This window comes from Sciurus carolinensis, unplaced genomic scaffold (genome assembly GCF_902686445.1).
Source record: "Sciurus carolinensis unplaced genomic scaffold, mSciCar1.2, whole genome shotgun sequence".
In the NCBI taxonomy this organism is placed as follows: domain Eukaryota; kingdom Metazoa; phylum Chordata; class Mammalia; order Rodentia; family Sciuridae; genus Sciurus; species Sciurus carolinensis.
The window spans coordinates 129,739-142,918 of record NW_025920140.1 but is presented as its reverse complement, the minus strand read 5'-3'; the positions used below and the strand labels follow the sequence as shown (position 1 = coordinate 142,918).

The 13,180-nt window shown below is 51.7% G+C and overlaps 1 pseudogene; it reads right to left on the bottom strand.

Moving 5' to 3' along the window:
• Positions 1–8,332: 8,332 nt before the first annotated feature.
• Positions 8,333–13,180, bottom strand: part of LOC124974247 (A disintegrin and metalloproteinase with thrombospondin motifs 20-like) — a 40,643-nt pseudogene continuing 35,795 nt past the window's right edge.

Here is a 13,180-nt window from a genome sequence, read left to right as displayed (position 1 = left end):
TTAAAATCGCGTAGTATTATTGTGTTGTGGTCTATCTGATTTCTGAAATTGAGAAGGATTTGTTTGATGTACGTGGCTGAGCCAATGTTCGGGGTATAGATATTTATGATTGTTATGTGTTGCTGATTTATGCTTCCCTTAAGCAGTATGTAATGTCCTTCTTTATCCCTTCTGACTAGTTTTGGTTTGAAGTCCACATTATCTGAAATGAGGATGGATACTCCAGCTTTTTTGCTGTGTCCGTGTGCATGGTATGTTTTTCCCCATCCTTTCACTTTTAGTCTATGGGTGCCTCTTTCTATGAGATGAGTCTCTTGCAGGCAGCATATTGTTGGATTTTCCTTTTTAATCCAATCTGCCAGTCTGTGTCTTTTGATTGATGAGTTCAGGTCATTAACATTCAGGGTTATTATTGTGATATGATTTGTATTCCCAGTCAATTGACTCATATTTGTTTTTGACATGATTTGGTTTCTCCTGTATTTGGCTATTCCTTTAGGCTAGCACCTCCTGTTGCTGATTTGCATCGTTGTTTTTCATCTCTTCCTCATGGAATATTTTGCTGAGAATGTTCTGTAATGCTGGCTTTCTTTTTGTAAATTCCTTTAGCTTTTGTTTATCATGGAAGGATCTTATTTCATCGTCAAATTTGAAGGTAAGTTTTGCTGGGTATAAGATTCTTGGTTGGCATCCATTTTCTTTCAGGGCTTGGTACATGTTGTTCCAGGCCCTTCTAGCTTTTAGGGTCTGGAATGAAAAATCTGCTGATATTCTTATTGGTTTCCCTCTGAATGTAATTTGATTCTTTTCTCTCGTGGCCTTTAAAATTCTGTCTTTATTTTGTATGTTAGGCATTTTCATAATAATGTGCCTTGGTGTGGGTCTGTTGTAATTTTGTATGTTTGGAGTTCTATAAGCCTCTTGTAATTGGTTTTCCATTTCATTCTTCAGATTTGGGAAATTTTCTGATATTATTTCCTTGAATAGATTGTTCATTCCTTTGGTTTGTTTCTCTAAGCCTTCCTCAATCCCAATAATTCTTAAATTTGGACCTTTTCATGATATCCCATAATTCTTGTAGATTCTGTTCATGATTTCTTACCATCTTTTCTGTTTGGCCAACTTTGCTTTCAAGATTAAATAATTTGTCTTCAATGTCTGAGGTTCTGTCTTCCAGGTGTTCTATCCTATTGGTTATGCTTTCTATGGAGTTTTTAACTTGGTTTATTGTTTCCTTCATTTCAAGTATTTCAGTTTTTTTTTTTTCAGTATCTCTAACTCTTTATTGAAATGATCTCTTGCTTCCCGTATTTGGTCTTTTAACTGTTGATTGGTGCGATCATTTAATGCCTGCATTTGCTCTTTCATCTCCTCCTTCAATGCCTGCACTTGCTCTTTCATCTCCTCATTAGCTTCCCTGATTGTTTTAGTTACGTACATTCTGAACTCCCTTTCTGACATTTCTTCTGCTGTGCTGTCATTGGGTTTTATTGATGTAGTATCTAGGTTTGTTTGGGACATTTTCTTGCCTTGTTTTCTCATATTGGTCAGCTGTCAGTGGGACCCTGAGATATTGCAGTTTTCCGCTATTGGCTTGTAGTGTCCCGGTAGATTTCCAGTGTATCACCTCCCAGCCTTCAGTAGCCTGATGTCTTGGAGGAATCTGATAATGCAGCACATCCAAAGAAAACTGCCCCTAGCCCCCTACTGATTCCATGGTTTGGAACTGGCTCTGTGCGGAAATGCTTTCACTGTGGGCCTGCACCGTGCAGCTGGCCTTATGGGAGGAGCCCACTGCCGGAGTGTGGAAGGCTACCTTGGGAAGACTCTGCTGCCCTGCCCGGCTCCAATAAGGCACCTCTATCTGGGCCTGCCACCCGGGCCGAGCTTTACCCAGTGGGCAGACTCACGTGTGGCTCTATTTCAGTCCGAGTCTCTCAATGCCTCCCCTTCTTAACTCCTGGGTTCTGGAGCGACTGGGGGTGCAGTCACCCTCTAGGCCGCCATCTTGGATCACCCCGTGAAGAGAGCCTGAGGCCGGAGTGGGCAGAGCCGCCTGAAGAGGTCTCTGGCTGCCCTGCCCTGATCCCAGAGGCTGCTTGCGGATCAAAGCTCTCCGTTGGTTCAGGGGCTTGTGGCTGGTTCTATGTAGAAAACCTCTCACTGGGCGGTCTGGTCTGAGAAGCTAGCCTTGAAAGGCACCTCCCACCACAGGGGTCCAGGCTACTTGGGGAGGTCTCTGGCTCCCTATCCTGGTCCCTGAAGCTGCTTGTGTGCCAGAGTACGCTGTGCTGTGCTGGCTCCAGGACTTGGAGCTTGTTCTGGTCAGAAAGGCTCTCACTAGCGGGCCCGCTCCGGGAACCTGGAGAATCTGGCTATGTGGGCAGGGCCCACCGCCAGAGTGTGCAGGACTGCCTGTGGAAGACTCTAGCTGCCCTGCCTGGCTCCGATAAGCCACCTCTATCTGGGCCTGCCACCCGGGCTGAGCTTTACCCAGTGGGCAGACTCACCCGTGGCTCTATTTCAGTCCGAGTCTCTCAATGCCTCCTCTTCTTAACTCCTGGGTTCTGGAGCGACTGGGGGTGCAGTCTCCCTCTAGGCCGCCATCTTGGATCGCCGAAAATTTTTATTAGAATAAAGTCATCTGAATTAGGAAGATTTATTGTGGCATGTGTGTGTGTGTGTGTGTGTGTGTGTGTGTGTGTGCGCGCGCGCCCGCTGCTGAGAACCAAGTCAGGGTTTCTCACATGCTAAGTAAATGTTCTGCCACAGGAATGTGCAAACAGTTGACCCATCCTGAGCAGCCTTCTGGTAATGCCCCAAGTCGCTCAACCCCTCCCTGCCACGCCCCAACTCCCCAACCCACTCTGCTCTGCCCCGCTATTCCTTGCCCAGTCTTGCACTGCCTTGCCCTGCCTTGCCCTGACTGGAGAGTGGTCTGACCTGAGGGCAGCGACCTTACCAACAGAGGGTGCATCACCGATGGTGGTCACTGCCACAGGATGGGTCAAGCATGTGGAGTCCCTGGACTTCTGTCCATTGTGCCTAGTCCTGGAGGCCTCTCTGTCCTGAACCTGACCTCCAGGCCCAGGCCCCTGGCGTCGGTCTCAGATCACGCTTCCTCAGCCCCAGGACACACCAACCTGAGACCCCATGGAGGGTGGAGGACTTCCCACAGGGTGGCCTGACCCAAGAGAGGCAGCCTTCCCCAGGGCAGTGGCCCGACCTGGGGGTGGTGGGAGGCAGCCTTCCCCTAGGGCAGCTGTGTTATGCAGGCGGACTAACCTGAGGGTGGCGGTAGGCGGCATTACCCGAGGACAGCAGACTTACTGGAGGAAAGCTGCCTTTCCCCTTTCCCAAGAGTGGCTTTCCCTGAGGGTAGGGCGGTGGTATGGCGACCACAGCCCACAGTGGCATGTGTCCAGGCAATATGTCTCCACCAGCACTGAAGCAGCCAGATGCCAACATGTTGACAAGGCCTCCAGAGTGCTGGCGAACATAGAGTGGGTGGGTCCCAACCTGCGCTGTGCATCCACCTGTCCAGCCCCACCTGTCTCAGCAGCCGGAGAACTGGGAATGTATAAAAAGTAAGGTGGCCTGGGCACGCCCCCACCTGGCTCTACCCACTGTGGACTCCTCACGTGTGTCTGAGTCCTAAACCTGCTTTAGGGGCTAAAGGCAGCCCAGGGAAGAGATCTCTCCAGAGCAAAGTGCTGTTTCTGTCCCTCCTGCCCTTGTCTGGGCACTAGCAAGCACATGGTCATGATGAGGTCTGGAGAGAGTCACTGCAGAGGTCCTGGGGATGCAGATGCCTCCATGTCCCCACTGCACCCCAGGGACAGGATCTCACTGCTGGGTCTGCAGCAGGACAGGTGGCCAGAAGGACATGAGGGGTCATGACTGTGGTTGCAGGAGTACCAGGCATAGGCCACCACCCAGGGGAAAGCCGAGCCTCCAGGTGACTCAGGTTGGAGCAGGGCCTGGGTTTAGAACACAACTCTGCAATCTCCTAACTGTGTGAGCTTGGACAAGGTACTTAACTTCTCTGGGCCTGAGCACCCCCACCTCCCAACTGGGGATAACAGCAGGACCTTGCTCACAGCACTCCTGTTTGGGTCAAATGGGCCCCCATGGGTTAAGAGATGGGCCCAGGGTCTGGGGCAAGGAAACCACAAAAAAAAAAAAATAGAAAAAGAGGCTGAGCGAGCATGTGTGGAGACTCTCAAAGTACAAATGAGGCTTGACAGGGGGTCTGCAAGGTCAGCCTGGCCTGACCCAGTGCTGGGGTCACAGGGGATGTGGCCAATTGGGAAGCAGCCAAAGGTAGTGCAGGAATGCTGCACTACTTTTGCATACTTGGACTACTTCAAAATAAAACATTACTTAAAACTTACAGGCAGATTTTGATGAGAAACAGGGTACGGGCAGAAAGCAGAGACTGGCTGAAATGAACCCAGATCCCAGGGCTGCAGAGCAACTGAACACCACAGGGAGACACCCTGTGGCTCACTTTAGGGCCCACAGGGGCCCTTATGAGGGTACAGATTGGGCCACGCTTGGTGCTCCTAAAGCACAGTCCTCAAAAGCAGAGTGGGGCCCAGGGCAGCACCAGCAGTCTGCCAGTGTCCATGGTCCCCTAGAGGAGGATGGCAGGGGACCACTCACCATGGTGCACCCTGGGGTATCTGATCCTTGACTCAGACATTTTTAGCCAGAATCTCCATGCTGGGGCCCTGGAAGGAAACAGTCATCAGGCATGGTGCCCCTGGAGAAGCTCAGGACATGCAGGGACACCTGGCTGAGGGGTGCAGTGCTCCAGAAGCTGACACCCTCAACCCCCAGGCAGGCCAGGTCTGGGCTGAGGGTGCCCAGTCCAAGGTGGCCTCACCCCACACAGGGCACATGCAGCCACCCTCAGCCCAGTCTGGCCTCACCTGTTTTTGCATGATGTCTGTGCTTCATGCACTTGGGAAGTAGCCCATGACTGTGTGCCAGGATAGCTGTCTGCTCCAGGCACACACTCAGGATGCTCCTGTCAGGGGGTGGAGAGGGCATGCGACAGCAGCCACTCCCACCAGGCCTCACCTCCCCATCTACGATTGTGTAGGCCACCCACCCTGCATCCTCTCTGTGCTGACCTTACCCACCTATATGCTCCTCCCTCCCAGCCCCTCCTGGTAACCTCCCCCTTGACCTGTCCATGCAGGGGTCTGCACCCAGGACAGCAGCACAGCCAGGCAGGGCCCTGCTCCCTGTCAGTTGAATGGGGTGACTCCCGAGGCCTGGCCCCTGCTCAGTGGCCCCGACACAGCCCCATGGCCCAGGCTGTTAGATCCCGGCTCTGTGTCAGGCCTGGGACTCCAAGGCAACCTGCACCCTTCTCCCTGTGGCCCTGACAGATGAGTTGACCTCTGGACACCCCAGTCTCCTTGGCTAGAGTCAGGACTGGAGTAGCATTGACAGGGGACCAGAAAGAGGCTGTCCCATGCACTGTGGGATGCCAAGCACCAGTCTCCACCAACTAGATGCCACAGTCACTGACTGTGATGACCACAAATATCTCCAGACACAGCCAACGTTCCCTGGGGAAGACAACTGTCCCTGGCTGAGGACCTCTCAAACAGACCCTTCAGCACCAGCCCACAGCAGTGGACAAAAGGCTGGGGGCACAGACACCACAGAGTGCCTGGCATGCAGGAGCCCACCTACCACTTGAGGACACATGACTGGATGCCTGTCCATCAGACCCATCAGTGCCAGGCACAAGTCTGCAGGGCATGGCAGAGAACAGAGGCCCCGCCCTCACAGGTGGCCCACACCTGGGTGGCAGAGCCTTTTGGAGCCCCATGAACAAGTGGTGTGAGTGGCAAGCATGACTATGTGTGGCCAGGAAGGGCTTCCAGGAAAGGAACTGTCTATCCCTGGGGTCAGCAGCTGGGCAGAGGACAAATGAGGAGTGTCCAGGGAGGCCAGAGGCAGTTCTGCCCTGCAGGTGAGCCATCCCACTCGCAGCAGGGATGGAGGTTTGGAGCTCAGTCCCCCTCACACCCTCTGGCCCAGGAACCAGGAAGCCCACAGCCTTCCCACCTGTTGACTGCCACAGATGACCCCATTTCACAGATGACCTGGGGTTCAGAGCAGAGAGGCCCTGTCCAGGTCCAGCAAGCCAGGAGGTCCAGAACATGGGTGCAGCCTTACCGCCTCCTGTCCTGGGTGCTGGTGCAGTCCACCTCTGCATGCCCATGCTGCACATGGTGATATGGCAGGCCCCCAGGTGGTAGCAGAGCTCAGAGGAGACAGAGAGGAGGTTAGTGCCCAAGCTCCTGCTAGTGCAAGACTTGGGGTGCACGAAGGACTTCATGAGGTGGCAGAGCTAATCTAGGGCATTGATGGGGCAGATCAGCTGCAGGCATGGGACAGAAACATGGGATGTTTGGGCACAGTCAAGTGTAAGTGCTCTTTCAAGATCCCTGCTCAAGAGAAATCTATGACTCCCCATTACCGTGCATTTGGCGCTCAATATTCACCATGTATTTCAGTTCTCACCTTCTGGCCTGCTCTCTTCACCTGCCCAGTGTGTCCCTGACTAAGCACAAACAGGTCATGCCCTCTAAACCCTTATGAGGAGGAGCCCTCCCCTGCCCCTACTTCCCCAACCACGTGTGGAGGTAAAGGTGGTGGCTCCTCCTTCCTCTGCCCTGTGAGATCCTGCCAGCCACATTAGAGTCCCAAAGCACATGCCCACTACTGCTCTCACAGCAGCCAAGGCCCCAAGACCAGCACGCCAGCCCAGAGTGAGGCCTGCCTCAACCCTGAAAAGCCACAGTGCACTGAACAGCAGGAGCCAATGTCAGCAGGGTCCAAGGGACAGCCAGACCCAGCACAGGCCAAGCACAGCAAGTGGGAAGAAGCACCAAAGCAGATCTCACATCTCTCCATTTCTCAAAAAAGCTGGAAGCCTCCATTTCTATGAGATCTTTCGATTTCTAAGGGCTAGAAAAATGAAAAGGAAGAAACCAGAGCAGGGCCCAGCCATGCCTGGCATGGGTCTGCAGCTGCCTGCAGGGGCCCCAGCCCCAGAGAAACCTGCAATGACCACAGTGCATGGGAGAGAAAGAGGCTGCAGTGAGCATGAACCACCTTGGGGACTCCCAGGCCTGCAGGGCATGGCCAGCAAGGTGTCTGGAGGAAACCCTGCCAGCGGAGTCCTGATGCTGGGAGCCCGCCTGGCCAAGCCACGGGCTGGGGACATACCTGGTCAATCTTCACGGCAGTGGTGCTGGCATCGGTAGGCAGGTTCAGCAGTTCCAGATAAAATGTCCTGAGGGAGAAAGATGGGTTGAAGGGGGCCCCACCCCAGCTCCCAGCTGGGCAGCCTGGCCTTCCTGCTCCAGGCAGAATCAAAGGCAGCCTGACAGCCCCGTCCAGCTCTTCATCCAGCCTGCTTCTCCTCTCCTCCTTGGAGCCCTGTCCCCACCTGGTGCTGGACACTGCTCTGTGCTCACTGGCTCCAAGTCTGTCCCACTCTACCACAGGGGTTGGCCGACCATAAAGTCCAGGCTCTGAGAACCAGGCAGTCTCAGGGACACTGCTGGGCTGTGGAATGCTGTACAGGCCACAGACAGGTGGATAGCAGCAAGCTGCCCTCATGCTTATAGGCCTTTATTCACAGCACAGGTGGGCTGGTCTTGGCAGTTCCTGTCCTAGAAGAGGACAGACTCCCACGCATGGGGACAGTGTGTGTCCTGCATAAGGTCCCAATGAACCTGTGCTGGGTGAACAAGTGAATGACCAGAGCCCATATTTAAAACACTGCACAAACAGCACAGGAGAGACTCATGGCCTGGTACATCCAGAAGGGCGCCAAGATGTTCTTGTCCAGCAAATGGACGGAAGTGTCAGTCTCCTATTTCCAAATGACAAACCCAGGCCCAGAGAGGATAAAGTCTTTCTCAACCACTCTTTGTCACCAAAGCAGGACTTGGGAGGGACTGTGGGCAAGCTGCTGGGGATGTGGGAGCTACTCCCCTGGACCTGTGCTTCCTCCTGGAAAAATCTGTTCCCTCCACTTCTCCCTGCAGTGGTTGTAATGGGACAAGGCCCAAGGCACAACACTCTCTCAAGGTCCAAGAAGCCCAGGGCCCCATCTCAGTTCCTGCCCCATGCAGAGTGAACTGGCAGCTTGGCTCAGCAGAGGGGACCTGCTCTGAAGTCAGACTGTTGGCCGTGTGACCTTGGGCATGTTGTGTATGCTCCTGGGCCTCAGTTTCCTCATCTGTAGAATGGGTTAGCATGACCTACTGTGAACACTGCCATCAGACTCTCATACAGGCTAGGTGCTCCAGAAAGAGTGTCTGGCCCGCTCCTCATGCTGAGGGTCTGTCTGCCACCTGCTGTGGCAGTTTTCTGAATCTGTCCCCTTCATAGGCCCACGTACACACATGAGCTTGCAGTAATACTGCTGGACCTTCTCCAGGGACTGGGCATTGATCTCTTTCTGCAAATTTTCTGCTGCCTGTCTGCCTGGAGGAGGAGGCCCTTCCATGTTTTCCAGAGCTGTGGAGGAAGAGGAGGGAGGGCAGGAGTGGGTTGTAAGGGCTCAGTGGCCTTGACTTGGCCCCAGTGGTCCCCCACAGCCTGCAGTTCACCTTTCGTGAAAAGCATGGTGTGCAGTCAGAGTCTGGCCCCACTCTCCAGGAGGTAGGGCAGCTTGGAGAAGTGGTAGCCATCAAGGTAGAAGACCACCTTCAGTGCCTGCCATCTGCCCTCTATGTGGTAGAAGACATTGGTGTCTGCAGGAGACAAGGAGGCAGGGGCTTCAGAGCCCCACCAACTCTGCCACAGCAGCTTTAGATCTCCCTTCCCCAGGTGCCTAGCATCTCCCTGCCTTACCCACTCCGGAGGGATAGCCTCAGACCTCCCTGACCTTCCACCCCACTCCAGAGGGATAGCCTCAGAGCCCCTCTTTCCAGCCTCAGGATGGCACCCTGGGTCTTCCATGTCCACTGATGCCAGAGTAGCATCCTGTGACCACATGTTACCTCCAGCCTAGAGGGGCAGCCTCAAACTTCCCATCCCACAAGGGTAGCCTCAGACAGCCCCACACTCTGCAGAACAGCCTGTGACACCCCTCTTGGATGACATCAACAGGTGCTGTTTTTGGTCCTGACACTGACTGCCTGTCAGGGGAGCCAGCAGTGTGTCATCAGCGCCCCCCAAAAGTGCTCTAGTCACCCCTTGCCTGGTAGCTCAGGGCCCGACCTGGCAAAACTGCCCTCAAACAGTACCTGCATCTTATTCAGCCCATGAGGAAGAGCTTAAGACAAGGAGGGTCAACTGTGGTGAGTGGAGCACCTGCTGCACCCTGCAGGCATCCCTAGCTGATCGGGGTTCTCCTGAGCCCAGCACAGCCCCAGACAGGCAACCACTGCACTCAGCTCAAACTAACCCCCGGAAGTCAATCCCCATGAATCACTCTGCATTTCTGGCAGGGCCACACTGCCATAAGGAAGCGCAAGTCAGTCCTTGAGGGAGGGCAGACTTCACAGAATCAGTTGCACAGCACATGGACACACAGGCCATAGGAGCACTGCAATTACAAGGGGGTGTGGCAGAGAGGAAAAGGGGTCTCAGGGGTTTTCATGGAATGAAATGAAAGGAAGGGAAGTGCTGATCTAGAGCATGGCCCTCAGCCTCGCAAGCACTTCAGTCCTGGGGACAGCTTGTGACATGGACACCCCAGTTCCACTTCAGAGTTTCTGATGTAGGATATCTGTGGTTGGTTCTGAGAAACTGCCTTTCTGGCAAGTTCCTAGGACCCACGCAAGGCAGCAGAGCTTAGAAGCAAGCACAGGGTTCTCAGTCTCAGTTGGAGGTCACCTGGATAGCTCCCCAGGGACCCCAGGACACAGGGACCTTCTGCCCAGGCCCACACCACAACAGCCTGGGATCTGCATCTGGGCTGCTCCCAGCTGACTCCAGGTGAGATCCATGGGGAGGGCGGGACTGTGGCTGTGCTGCATCCACTGTGGCCCAGATCCTGTCCCCGAGTACTGAGTACTCACTGCTACAGATGTGTGCATGGTGGGTGGTAGGTAGTTGGGAGAAATCCTAAGTCTTGACTAGCAGCTGTGAATGTCTCAAGTGTGTAAGAAAAACCTTCACGAATTCACACCCATCAGGAACACCTATGGAGAGGAGCACTGGACTCTGGGCACTTAGGAAAGTAAACAACTTTCCCCAAATTTACCTAGTGTTACCAAGGGAACCTGTATAGGGGCCTGGTGGTCTGATACCCCATGGCACATTGTGATTGGGTTAAAAGTCTATAAAATGTATGGTTTCTCCTGTAATAAATGAGTTTGCAGGTTGCTCACCACAAGCCTGCTTTTACCCAACTCTCAGGGCCGGGGTTATGACTCCATTGGCTCTTACCTGTGCCTGAGCTAGCCAGGCACACACCCTACATTTGGCACCAACATGCCTCAATACTCAGCTCCTCAGGATTCGTGAGTCCCCCCTGATTGCTGATTCGGTAAGAGCCCCTTTGTGTTGTGTGTGCTGAAGTTCCTGTGAGGGTAAACACAGGACTCCTCTCCTCCCCTTTCTTCCCTGTTCATCCTAATTGTCCTAATCCCCAAGAAAAGGCACACCACTGCTGGTTTGAGTTACCTGCACCCCCCCACCAGTGGCCCTATGCTCCCCTTTGGTTCTCCTGGCAAATTCACATAAGGGATTGATACCCCCAAATTTGGAACCAGGTCTTCCTCAGCGGAAATTTTTACTGAAGACCCATGCAGGACACAGGGCTGTGACATAATGACTCACAGAATTTCCCCCCATGAAGCACCAAAACATTTCGGGTCCTAAACACTTCTCTGTATGTCTGAAGATAGGTTCCCTTTGTCTTCCTGCTGGCCCCCTAGGTATACTTAGGCTTAGGTATACTAATTGCAGGTTGCCTCACAGTCATTCTCTTTGTTCTGGAGATTTTTGTTTACACTAACCACAACTCAATACCACCCTTTCATGGGATTCCACTCCATAACAATGGGAAACCTCCCCACTATACAGAGAGCTCCACAGTTCACAGTTCACTGCTTTAAAGGTGCTTTTTGCACAGTGCAGCACGAGCTTAAGGTGAAACCAAAAGATGGTTTTGGGGATGAATTGGTAATCTTACACCATGGAATAGCCCTGAGAACATTTGGGACCTCAAAATTTGGATGAGGGTTTTATACCTAGCTAGGAAAAGAAAAGTTCATGATGGCTACTCCCTACCAGCAAATTTCATTCCAATTCTCCTAGTGATTATTGCCAGCCTTCAGGGCTCCTCAGCACAAGATATTATTAAAAATCACAATGATTCTCTAGATGACAAAAATATGATTTTGCAAACCTCCCCTTCAAGCATTGTGACCTCTAAGGAGGAGGAGACAGACATGAATACTGACAAAGGCCACCTGCAGAGTAACAAAGGCCTCCCTCCAAGTAATAAAGCCCTCCCACTGTCTGCCCCTCCTCCTCTGTACCCTTGGAGTAAATTGCCCTCTCCCATTCCCTCTGGAGTCCTCTCTGGAGTTCCCTCCTCTAAGCAGGAAACTTTAAAAGGATCTTCTTTATCTCCCAAGAATCCATTTGCAGCATACCCCATCAATTTGGGTCTGGATGGAGGTGAAAGGCCTTGGATCCCCACCACACTTTCAGACCTTGCCCTTCTTAGGAAGGCTTCTCAGAGTTCTGTTCCCAATTCCACTTACTTTGAAGAAATACTTAACCAATGGTCAGCTAATGTTCAAACTCCCTTCGATTGACTTACTGTACTCAAGGCCTGTTTAACTCACCCACAATTTTTGCAATGGAAAGCCTCCTATGAGGAGGAATCAGAACAAACAGCATGAGATAATTTGGCTTATAAGATCTCCTTAATGTTGGACATGCTTGCTGGGCATAGGAATTATATTAGCCCACAAGCCCAGTCACAAATTTGTAACCTTGTTTTTTGACCAAGTTAAAAGCTTGGCCAAAAAGTCTTAAAAAGCATTACAACACCAAAAGCAGAGGAACTATTTAGAAATGTAATACAATCCCCTAATGAATTGTTTCCTGACTTCTTGTCATGGGTTACACAGGCCGTAGTAAAGAGAGTTCCATCTGGCCCCACTCAGGATTCCTTGATAAAAGAATTGGCCTGGGAAGGGGCAAATACTGAAACAAAAAATGCCATAGGCCCTGTCAGGAATGAGTCAATCTCAAAATGGGTTTCAGCTATGAAGGAGGTTACTCCTACAGCAGGTCCCATACTTGTACTAGGAGCTGCAATCAATAAATTGACCCTTTAGCATGGAGAAAAATCCTCGCATGACAAGCTGGTGCCTATATGATGGAATTGTTAAAAAAAGGACATGTAGCGAAACATTGTCCATGAGATAATAGGCCTTCAATACCAAAAATTACTTGCCCTAAATGTAAACAAGGATATCATTGGGCAAAGGATTGCAAAAGGAACAATTTAAACTTAAAAGGCATGCAAGTAAGAGGGACCACTGCACATCCCCAGGTGCGCTGGACATTGCCAATCCTGGACACAAAACCTTGAATGACCATCCACTTAGAGTTCCCATTAAGGGTCTAGTGGATACAGGAGCAGATATTACCATCATTGACTCTGCTACTGCCTCAAAAATGCAATGAAAAACAATAGCTGGTCCTAACATTCAAGGAGTGGATGGTTTCCAACCCACTTGTCAAGTGTCCTTCTCTGTGATTTGGCAAGACCTTGATGGCAAAAAGGGTGCTATTTACCCCCTAATTGCTGATAGTCCCAACACTTTATGGGATGAGATATATTAGGAATATGGATACTGCTTTGACAATAGATGATAAGGATTTCTGTGATGAGATAATAGTACATAACAAAATAGGTCTTTTGGGCACGCAGTCCTCCCAATTCTAAAGGGCACTGTTCTGCCCCTCCTAAAGTCTGAACCCATTCCCATACAGTGGGAAACCCAAGATGACATATGGGTAGAACAGTGGCCCATTCTAGAGCCTAAACTTACCATCCTAAAAATGCTGGTGAAAGAACAGTTAAAACTCAGGCACATGGATCCTTCCACCAGTCCCCATAATACTCCTGTCATTGTCATCCCAAAAAGAAATGGTAAACATAGACTCCTAC